At 39.9% G+C, this 10,223-nt stretch overlaps 1 long non-coding RNA gene and 1 pseudogene across 1 annotated transcript; both read right to left on the bottom strand.

Moving 5' to 3' along the window:
• Window positions 1-1,255: 1,255 nt before the first annotated feature.
• LOC148108379 (uncharacterized) lies at window positions 1,256-6,743 on the bottom strand. Its single transcript, XR_015727841.1, has 3 exons — window positions 6,467-6,743; window positions 4,619-5,303; window positions 1,256-1,878 (listed from the first exon to the last, which is right to left on the bottom strand). It is a non-coding gene; the product is annotated as an uncharacterized LOC148108379 (long non-coding RNA).
• Window positions 6,744-9,167: 2,424 nt separating this feature from the next.
• On the bottom strand, window positions 9,168-9,482 carry LOC123788470 (large ribosomal subunit protein eL43 pseudogene; annotated as a pseudogene).
• Window positions 9,483-10,223: the final 741 nt, after the last annotated feature.

The raw sequence follows: 10,223 nt of genomic DNA, 5'->3' as shown, positions 1-10,223 counted from the left end.
AAAACAGTACTTATCCCATCGGATTGTCATGAGGATTAAATGAAATGCTTGGGACAATGACTGGGACAGAGCCACTGGTTAAATATGCTGTAATTAGCAAACTAGCAGCTTTAAGTTTGAAATGTTAAAATGTATATTAATAACACTAGTATTATTAATGAAAGAGCAATAGTACCATCTGATTTTTAAAAATCAGACTGGATTAAAAACCTAAGCATGAAACAATAGTAAGGGATTGTATAAATGCATTTGGTAGTTTCCTGTGATCAAGTACAACATGGCCATTACTTGCTGTAAAAAATTAGTATGGACAATTTTTACAATATATCTCTGGAATAGTTACATCCAAGCGTTAATGGGAATTAAGCCTTACGAAATATAAAATTTGGTTCTTAATGTTTTTCTGTTAGTTTGCATCCTATAATAAATGCATATTACTTTTAAATCAATAAAAACATGTATTTTAAAAAGTATGTCTCTGAAAAATATTTGATTACACTGGGAAAAATTCTTCTTTTAAAAGATTTTATTTATTGATTTAAGAGAGAGAGAGCGCGTGCACACACGTGCACACAAGTGGGGGAAGAGGCAGAGGAAGAGGGAGAGGCAGACTCCCCACTTAGCAGGGAGCCCCATGTGAGACTCCATCCCAGGGCCCTGAGATCATGACCGAAGCCAAAAGGCAGCCACTTAACTGACTGAGGTAGCCAGGTGCCCTGAAAAATTCTTAATATGATATCAAGAGAAAGCAGATGAAAAATTTTATGTGTAACATTTTTTAAGTCCTGTAAAAATGTACTTGGAAAAATACTAACAATATTGTTAGCATTGTGGTTTCTGGGTGGTAGGATTATTATTTATTTTTTCTTCATAGTTTGTGTTTATTTTTCTAATTTTTCTACAGTACTCAGAAATGCTAATATAATTGGAAAGAGAAAAATAAAAGTAATAATAAAGTAAGTTCTTTGTAAATAAGCCATTAGCTCAAATGTTGTCACGTAGAGTTTAATGGAGCTGAAAGGAGGCTTGGAGAGCAATGTTCTCAGTCTCTCCTACTAGTGACGAAGTGAGACCCAGTAACATTTAATGGTTTGCTAGGAGTCATAGAGTAAGTGACTTAAAACAAGGTGGAGAGCCCAGACCTGTCTGTATGGCTTGTCTACTAAATTTTATGCCCCCTCAGGTAGTGCAAATTTTGTGCAAAATTTACGTAGTTTAACGTAAACAACTAATTTCAAGCAAGGCACGCGCACTTCCTCATTTGTCCCCAGCTTCAGGAAATGTTTATTTCAATACAGAAATGTCTTTCATCAGAATAACAGTGGCAAACATAGCAGTGTCTGCTCTTGAATGTGGCTGCAGATACCCTATGTGTGTTGGTTTGAAGTTATCTATATGTTCTCCTCCTCCTCCATACAAATTTACATTTTTTTCTTTAAAGATTATTTATTTATTTGAGAAAGAGAGTGAGAGAGCGAGCATGAGTTGCGGGGGGAGGGGCAGAGGCAGAGGGAGAGGAAGACAACTCTTTGCTGAGCAGGGAGCCCGAGGTCAGGCTTGATCCCAGGACCCCTGAGATCATGACCTGAGCTGAAGGCAGGTGCTTGACCAACTGAGCCATCCAGGCACCCCCAAGTTTACATTTTCCCCATGTTCTTCTGGACACAGTGATCCGTGTGGCTGGCTGGAAGTCAGCAAAGTCAGCCCTGACAGGTTTTAGGTTTTTAGCTGTGGAGATCCAACCCAATTCAGGTGGAGGTGTTTTGTTGTCATTGTACCATGAAGAGGCTCTCTGGCTACATGCAGCAGCTCCCAAGGGCAAGTCTTCAGAAGTTCAGTGCTGAGCTGAGGTTTTCACCACCTGATTAAAATTTCCCCCTTTGAGGCAATGTAATAAAAGTAAGGATATATAGCAAGTTATTTATAAAGCTAAGTTTATTTACTCTTTTGGTGTCAGAATGTTCATTGTTGAAATGATGCTGACAGGTGTGCGTGTGTGTGTGTGTGTTTAATGTCTTTATTTGGAAAAATAAAAAGTTGGCAATCTTATGTTGATCTCCAAAAGTTCCTGAAATTCTAGTGGTCTGTGAAATTTCAAAGTCTGGGATGTACTGACTTAGTATTAGACATGACAGTTTGAGCTTAGAAGAAAAGCCTGGGGCTGCCTCATACTTTGAGAAGTTTTTAAATGTCTATGAGTCTTCCTTTCTTCAGCTGTGAACTAGCGAAGGTAGTATTTCTCTCCGGAGATTAAATGTTCTCATAAAACATCCAGAGAAATGGCTGGCACATAGTTTCCTCCAAACGTACCTGCTACCACGTAAGGGCATAATAGAAGCCAGTCATGATTTGGACATTGATTGTATAAGATAACTTAAGAATCAATACATGTTGGTTTCATTTCCCTTTGCTCTTCCTTGGCACCATAAAGTCATTTAAAAAATTTCATTAGATAGAGCTGAGCTGTCTTGAAGAAAATGATTATTTTTGTCATTTCTGTAGTTTTTCTCACTATAATCATGTATCTTTTTTTTTTTAAGATTTTATTTATTTATTTGACAGAGAGAGAGACAGCCAGCGAGAGAGGGAGCACAAGCAGGGGGAGTGGGGAAGGGAGAAGCAGGCTTCCCGCTGAGCAGGGAGCCCGATGCCGAGGCTCGATTCCAGAACGCTGGGATCATGACCAGCGCTGAAGGCGGACGCTTAACGACTGAGCCACGCAGGCGCCCCTATAATCATATATCTTATACAAGTTAGGTCTTAAAGCTTTCACTGTGGGTTTCTAGTAGTGATTTTCTAATAACTTACATTCTGAGAACTCGAGATTTACTTCAAAAGGATTGTAGTTTAAGCTGTGATCATATTCTATTCTATCATAGCTTGGCTTTCTGGCAGATGTTCCTGGAGCGAACAACGGGGGATACCTCGTCCTGATAGGCCAGCATAGAGCAGAAGCTGACAGCAGTGTCTATGTGTTTGTGGAATAATAGATAATATTCGAGATCACCTCACCTAATTTTCCGTTTTATAGCATTCCTCCCGATGCCTTACCTTCCTTGTCTCTGACATCGCTTCTGTTCTGTCCTACTTACTGCTCTGTCTAGCCTACCTTAGCTTCTTCAGTGGTTCAGCTGCTGGGGAGCCTGGCTGTCTTGACTCCATGCCATTCTTGCATCCTCTAGGTCTTTGAAATACCTAAGTCTTCACCAAATTTTCACTTCTAAAACAGAAACTCTAAAACCTCTTACTCATGTACTGTATGGTGACTAACATAATATAATAAAAAAGTATTATTATAAAAAAAAATAAAACCTCTTAGTCAAGAAGTCATCCCTGACAGACTGCGTATCTGGTTAGGACTTCTTTTTTTTTCCCCGTTTTTTGTCCTATTATAAGAAAATTACACTTAAGCCCTTCAACTAGGAGCAAATTCTTCTTTACTTTACTATAGTTCAGAAACATTATGTTTTTGGAGGTTGTTGCTGATGGTGGCATTATGGTTTTTAGTATGATTTATCCCTTATTTTTCCCTATTTTTTTTTCTCATTGGGAAAAATCTATGTGGGAATCAGCATGAGCTTGTTTGATATGTAAATACAACACAAAGATACACTTACTTAATAAGTCCCTTCTATGAAGTGAGTATTTGTTCAGCAAGTACTTGTATCTACTATCTGGAGGACACCATAGTGGAAAGAGTTGATTTGGCAGTGTCGACCAATGAGTAATACAGTACAGATGGCAACTGTCCTCAAAATTCATAGTTAAATGTAAAGGAGGTATTTTTCTTTTTAAATTATTCATTAGGACACAAATCCCACATGGTTTGTAACACCAGCCAAGTGATTGTAAGTGTAGCCAGTTAACATAGAAGAAGCAGTTGCCAGGTGGGAGAGTCCACTCTTAACTTGCAGTGGGTGTAGGTTTAGTAGCTAAGGTCATGGGGTCAAAGAATGCTGACCACTGGGAAAGAGGTGTCCTTGGGATAATATCTGAGGGTGGTCTTTGAAAAAAGAATGTAAGGAAAGGTTGAGGAATCAATCAATTTATTAAGCACGCAGTATGAGTCAGGCATTCTGTTGCATATTGAGCATATAAGACAAAAACTGGATCTCTTGGATGCATTGGTGTTTAGAGATAGAAAGAGATGTGTAAAGAAATAGTTGAAGAACTAGGAGAACTTCTATGGTTGATGTCTTTATTTATACCATATTCTTATCTAAAAGCTGGATGCCATGTTCTGGGAAGGTTTGATTGAAAAGAATCTTTCCTGACATCATCCATCTGTTTGTTTTCCCTCCTTCCTTCCTTTTCTCCCTCCCCCCTCCCTCCCTCCCTCTCTTCCCTTCCTTCTTTCCTTCCTCCCTTCCCTCCTCCCTCCCTGCCTCTTTCTTTTTCTTTCTTGCTTTCTTTTCCTTCCTTCCTTCCTTCCTTCCTTCCTTCCTTCCTTCCTTCCTTCCTTCCTTCCTTCCTAACTGGCTTTTGGATTCCTTAAACCTGATACTTTGGGCTTATTTTTGGTTTTATTGTTTGATTTTTTAAAATAAGCCTGATAAATCATGTATTTTCTACTGACATGAGCCTGAAACTATGTCCCTAGGTACAGCATGAAACTTACCAGTTCCTAAGGTCCGATGGTATGCTCCAGTGGAGCCAGTGGACTAAACCCAGAATGCCAGCAGGAATCACATACAATTTCGTTCTGCACCAGGTGGTCTAGTGCTTGCACACTGTAGGTGTTACCAATTCCAGATGCCCAAATTGAAGGAGAGGACTGTATTCTTTGATTCAAAGTAGGTGGGCAATTTGTTCAATCCCAGGGGCCTTTGGACTTTGAGATGTAGGCTGAGAAAGCCAGTTATTTGAAATCAAGGTGGTTGGCACAGACAGGCTAAGGGCCCAGCAGGGAGGGCAGAGAAGGAGCAGAAAGCCTTCCAAGAAGAAGCTGAAAATTGACCTAGTTATTTTGATGACACGCTCTGTTGCATTTTCCCTTCAGGCCAAGTCCAGACTCCCTGACATGAAATTGAAGCACTCAATGCCAAGGACTTAAAGTTTGGGGATTTTTCAAGTTCTTTTCTTTTCTTTTCTTTTCTTTTCTTTTCTTTTCTTTTCTTTTCTTTCTTTCCTTAGTAAGGATGATCCTGCTTATTTAAGAAATATCTGTCTTTGAGCTGAAAATAGCAATGGTAATTAGGATTGTTTGTGTCGAGTCAACAAGTCCAGAGAGGAGTGGACAAGCAGAGGGTGAGAGGCAAGGCCATCTGGCTTCTGTGCACCGCTCCCTTCAGGATCCGGAGAGCCTATGGGGACATATGGGAAAGAGCGTGGGTAGAATGTGGGGGCTGAAAAAATGGAGGCAGGTGTCTCTTGGGCTTTCTGCCAAAGCACACCCCCCCCTCCTCTTTAGTGATGAGGACTGTTTTTTCTTAACTCTCCACTTTCATTTTTCTTTGGGGCCCATTCTTGGGCTTGTAGGCCAAACTATAATGTGAGACTTATCAGCAGTGGCATTATGGGCATTTTGGATCAGATAACTCTTTATCAAGGGGGTGGGGGACTGTTCTGTGCACTGTAGCATGTTTAGTGGCATCTCTGGCCTCTGCGCACTAGATGAGTAGCCCCTGCTCCTTCTTCCTCCCCTCCTCTGATTTGTGACAACCAAAAATGTCTCCAGACATGAACAAATTTCTCTGAAGGGGCAACATGACCCATTTTGGGAACCACTGCTAAAGAGCTGTGAAGAAGTTCATCCTTTTCAGAGACTCTGAACATGGAGCATTACCTGGCGGAGGCTGGAGCACAAAACCCTCCACATTCTTTCATCAGACTCTTAATGTCATCTATATGCAGAAATGCTTGGAGTGCAGAAATGTTCTAAGGACTCTTTATTATTCAGTATTATTACTGAGGTCTCAAGAAATAGGCACGCTTAATTTGGAGGGGACATTCTTTTTTTTTTTTTTTTAAAGATTTTATTTATTTATTTGACAGAGAGAGAGACAGGCAGTGAGAGAGGGAACACAAGCAGGGGGAGTGAGAGAGGAAGAAGCAGGCTTCCAGCGAGGAGCCTGATGTGGGGCTCGATCCCAGAATGCCGGGATCACGCCCTGAGCCGAAGGCAGACGCTTCACGACTGAGCCACCCAGGCGCCCCTGGAGGGAACATACTTAATAGCTTACTAATTCTGAATAATTTACCGTGTTATTATTTTGATTCTATAGAATCAAAAAGAAACCAAGGAAAATAAGACTGGAAAGTAGGGTTGGTGCTGGTTTATGAAGAGTCTTAGCTATGAGGCTAAGAGTTAGAACTTAATTCTGTAGACAATGGGAGACAAATCAAAGGATTTCTTAAATCCTTTGTTGCTGCCATTACTCTGCGCCAACTTTTCACTTTGGCTAGATGGATCTTAAAGATATTTGACTAACCTGTGTCTATGTCTACTTTGTAGAGGTTTACCAACCTGTTTGGTTCGCTGCTCAAATGCCTTGATCCTTTTGCCTCAGTTGTTGCTTTAAAGCCTTCTTCAGATGTAACGAAGTCTAATTGAAAAGGGTGATGCTTTTCGAGGCTAGAGGCAAGATCCCCGAAGAACAGTGGACAGGCAAGCTATTCAGAGGTTACAAAATCAGAGCCAGATAAACGAATATTCCCCTCTCCAGAGTCTCGGACCTTCACGGCATCTTCCCAGCTGGATTTCAGGCTTTCAATGGACCAGAGACTGCTGTGTGCTCCCATCCTTCCTTTTTGTAAATGAAAGGGTTTATTTCGGAGTGAACTATTTATTGCAGTTTGGTCGTTCTTGTTTAACTGCTATCTGTTAGATGTGTGGTAGTGCGGATAACTTGTCCTTTTACTACCTGGGTCTCTGGATCAAGAAGAGGAAATCATGCATCAGCTAGAGACTCTGGACTTGGAGTTGATACCTTTTTTTCCTCTGTCCTTCCTTTTCTCCTCTTTCTTCTTCTCTCCTCCCCTCCCTTCCTACTTCTGTCCTTCTTTCTCTCCTTCCTTCCTTCCTTCCTTCCTTCCTTCCTTCCTTCCTTCCTCCCTCCCTCCCTCCCTCCATCCCTTCCTTCCTTCCTTCCTTCCTTCCTTCCTTCCTTCCTTCCTCCCTCCCTCCCTCCCTCCCTCCCTCCCTTCCTTCCTTCCTTCCTTCCTTCCTTCCTTCCTTCCTTCCTTCCTTCCTTCTGTTTATTTCCTCTTGATCCCCTTCCTTTTCCTTACTCTCTTCTCTCTCCACCCATTCATTCTCCCTGTTTCTTTGTACTTTCTTTCCTCTTACTTTTCTTCATTTATCTCTAGTCTGTTAATATGATTCTCATGATGATTCATCTAGCTCCTATTTAGTGTGTGCAACCATAACCAGAATTATTCTTCGTTTATATACTAATGAATTCTTATTGACCTTTTTTTTAAAATCACACATACTTATTTTTCCTGAACTAGATTTTTGGACTTTGATACTGTGTCTCAACCACTTTTCTGTGACTTGAGATTTTGGGGTTTGGGAGATGGGAAGAACCATTTATTAGAAAACTAGGTTTTGGTCTCCTGATAATTCTGTTAAATATACATACCACCCCTTGGGGATGCATACACAGATCATTCTCCAAATTCAGCTTACAGCCATTACTACTTTTGAATTTTGTGCCGTTAAATCATGACCTTTTCTAATTGATTTCTGCTGATGAATTTTTTGAGGGAGGCTGGGTTCTATTGTTTGTTGTTCATCTTGTTCATATTAGAGATGGAGCCTAAGTGATTTAGATCATGTCATCGTCTTTACTGAGAGGTTCAAAGCCAGCTTTTAAAATGGCTTCATTTGTTATTTTAATTAAATTTTAAACTGAAGTGTAACATACATTTAGAAGCTCATAAGTGTATAGCTCAATGAATTTTCACAACTGGAACACATTTGCCAGATGAAGAAGCAGGACGTTGGAGCACTCCCAAATTTCATGGCCTCTCTAGTCAATACAAATTTTCAAGAGAATAGACTTAGAACATCATTGATTTCATTAGCCTATTTTGAACTTTATAGGAATAGACTAATTTTGTTTCTGAAGTTTTCCCACTCAACACTAAGTTATGAAATTCATGCATTTTGGGGTGTGTGTGTGTGTGTGTGTGTGTGTGTGTGTGTATGGGTGAGAGATAAGATGAATAAAATTCCATCCAGATCCTTCAAAAAATATCATTGACAATAAACATTTATTGAAAAAATGCTGTTAGAGATTGTTGATAGAAAAAAGATAGAAAATTATGGGTGTCAACCTTGACTTCATCTTTGAATGGCCCAGGAAGCTGAAACAATTTGGAGCCTTATTCCCTTTGCCCCAAACCCCTGAAGTCTGGTTTAGTTGGAGTGTGTCCTGGGCATTTTGGTTTTCAGATCTTCCCAGGTGAGTCTCATTTGCAGCAAAGTTTGAGAAACACTAGTATGAAAAACTGTTACTGCCCTTTAAGGCTTATAGTCTGAGGAGACAGGGTTGCATGTAAAAAGATAAGTAAAGTTCTACAGAACATCCCGTGAAGAGATGGACAGTATTAAATGTGAACCAGATACAGAAAGGCACATGACTGTTTCCCTCATTTTGATTTTTCTTTTCACTAAAATTATAGTCTGTATTATATGATGTATTTCTTAATTATAACATTTCTGTCATATTTGTCACTATAAAACATACGTGTTTTTCACAATTTAATGTTTTTGGAATTAAGATACATTTCACAACTATTGTAAACATGAATATGCTTCTTTTTTTCACTAAGAATTTGTTATCTGAGAAATAGATGTGAGCTATAATTAGTGATATCTTAGAATGGAAGAAACACAACATAATTTGTTTTCACTTGTTGCTGTTGTATGGGATGTATTACTCTCATCTTGTTTATTAGAATATAAGATCATTGAGGACAAGGGTCAAGTGTTTTGCTATTTTGCTATTCCCCCAAACACCTAGTACAATGCTAACATTTAGGCTCAATAAATACTGAGCCTAAATATGATTGGACACCCTTTTCTACTTTTTATTGTTCAAAGTATAGAGATTCATAAGGCTGGGAAAGATCTATCATCCACCTGCAAGATTCTAGAGAGAGAATTGTAGGGCTGTCCACAACATACCCTTTTGTGTTCTTGTTACCTAAATTAACCCATTTATTATGGGCTAGCAATATTTCAAATGGTGGAGCTTCTACTGGTCTTTCAACTCCTTCAGTCTTCTGATGGCCGACTTTACTGTGACGGCAGAAGTAATGTTGTAGGTCCGGGCACCACCAGCTACGGTTTTCATGCAGGAACCACAATGCCAGATCCCCACAGCTCGTCTTCTCATCTTGGTTTTGCCACAGAAGGAGCAAGTGTACTTGGTGTCCTGGCTTATTTCAATCTTCTTCACCATTTTCCTGAGGGAGGCACCATAACAAGTCCCGTATTTACCCACATTTCTGACCTTCTTGGTGCGGTTAGCCATGTCGCCACAAACTAGGTCTGAGCCCAGAGAGCACAATATAGCGTGTAATCCATTTTGGTGCTTAATACCTTGAAACTGGTGCGTGGTTAAACTAAAATCATTTTATGCTTCCATTACAAGATGTTTCTTGTGTTCTGATGTTTTTCAGAGTGGAACAGGAAGCATTTAGATTATGCTTTCCCGTATAACTACCGTATATATTCCTGGAGCATATAAATATTGCCACTGCACAGCATGTTGTTGGCCTGAAGGATTAGGATTTTTATAAATCCTGTTTATTTAGTATGCTTTATAGCTGGAACCCACTAAATCAAGTGCTGCTCTTTCCCTAAACATATTTCTTATGAGTACTACTGGCACAGAATTATATTGATAAATTTAATCAACAAAGCTCTCAGTATTCCACATTCAATCAGTGGTTGGTGCATGAAACTGATAAATCCTCCTTCTCCATCCTGCATGTTGCTTTCTTTTTTTTTTTTTTAATGATTTTTTACTGTATTATGTTAGCCACCATACAGTACATCCCCGGTTTCCGATGTAAGGCTCAATGATTCATTAGTTGCATATAACACCCAGTGCACCATGCAATATGTGCCCTCCTTACTACCCATCACCGGTCTATCCCATTCCCCCACCCCCTCCCCTCTGAGGCCCTCAGTTTGTTTCTCATAGTCCACTCCCCCTTCTGATTACCCCCCCTTTCTTTATCCCTTTCTTCCCCTACTGATCATCCTAGTT

Source organism: Ursus americanus, chromosome 20 (genome assembly GCF_024610735.1).
Source record: "Ursus americanus isolate L20-20 chromosome 20, mUrsAme1.1.p, whole genome shotgun sequence".
NCBI lineage: Eukaryota > Metazoa > Chordata > Mammalia > Carnivora > Ursidae > Ursus > Ursus americanus.
This window is presented reverse-complemented; position numbering and strand designations above follow the sequence as displayed.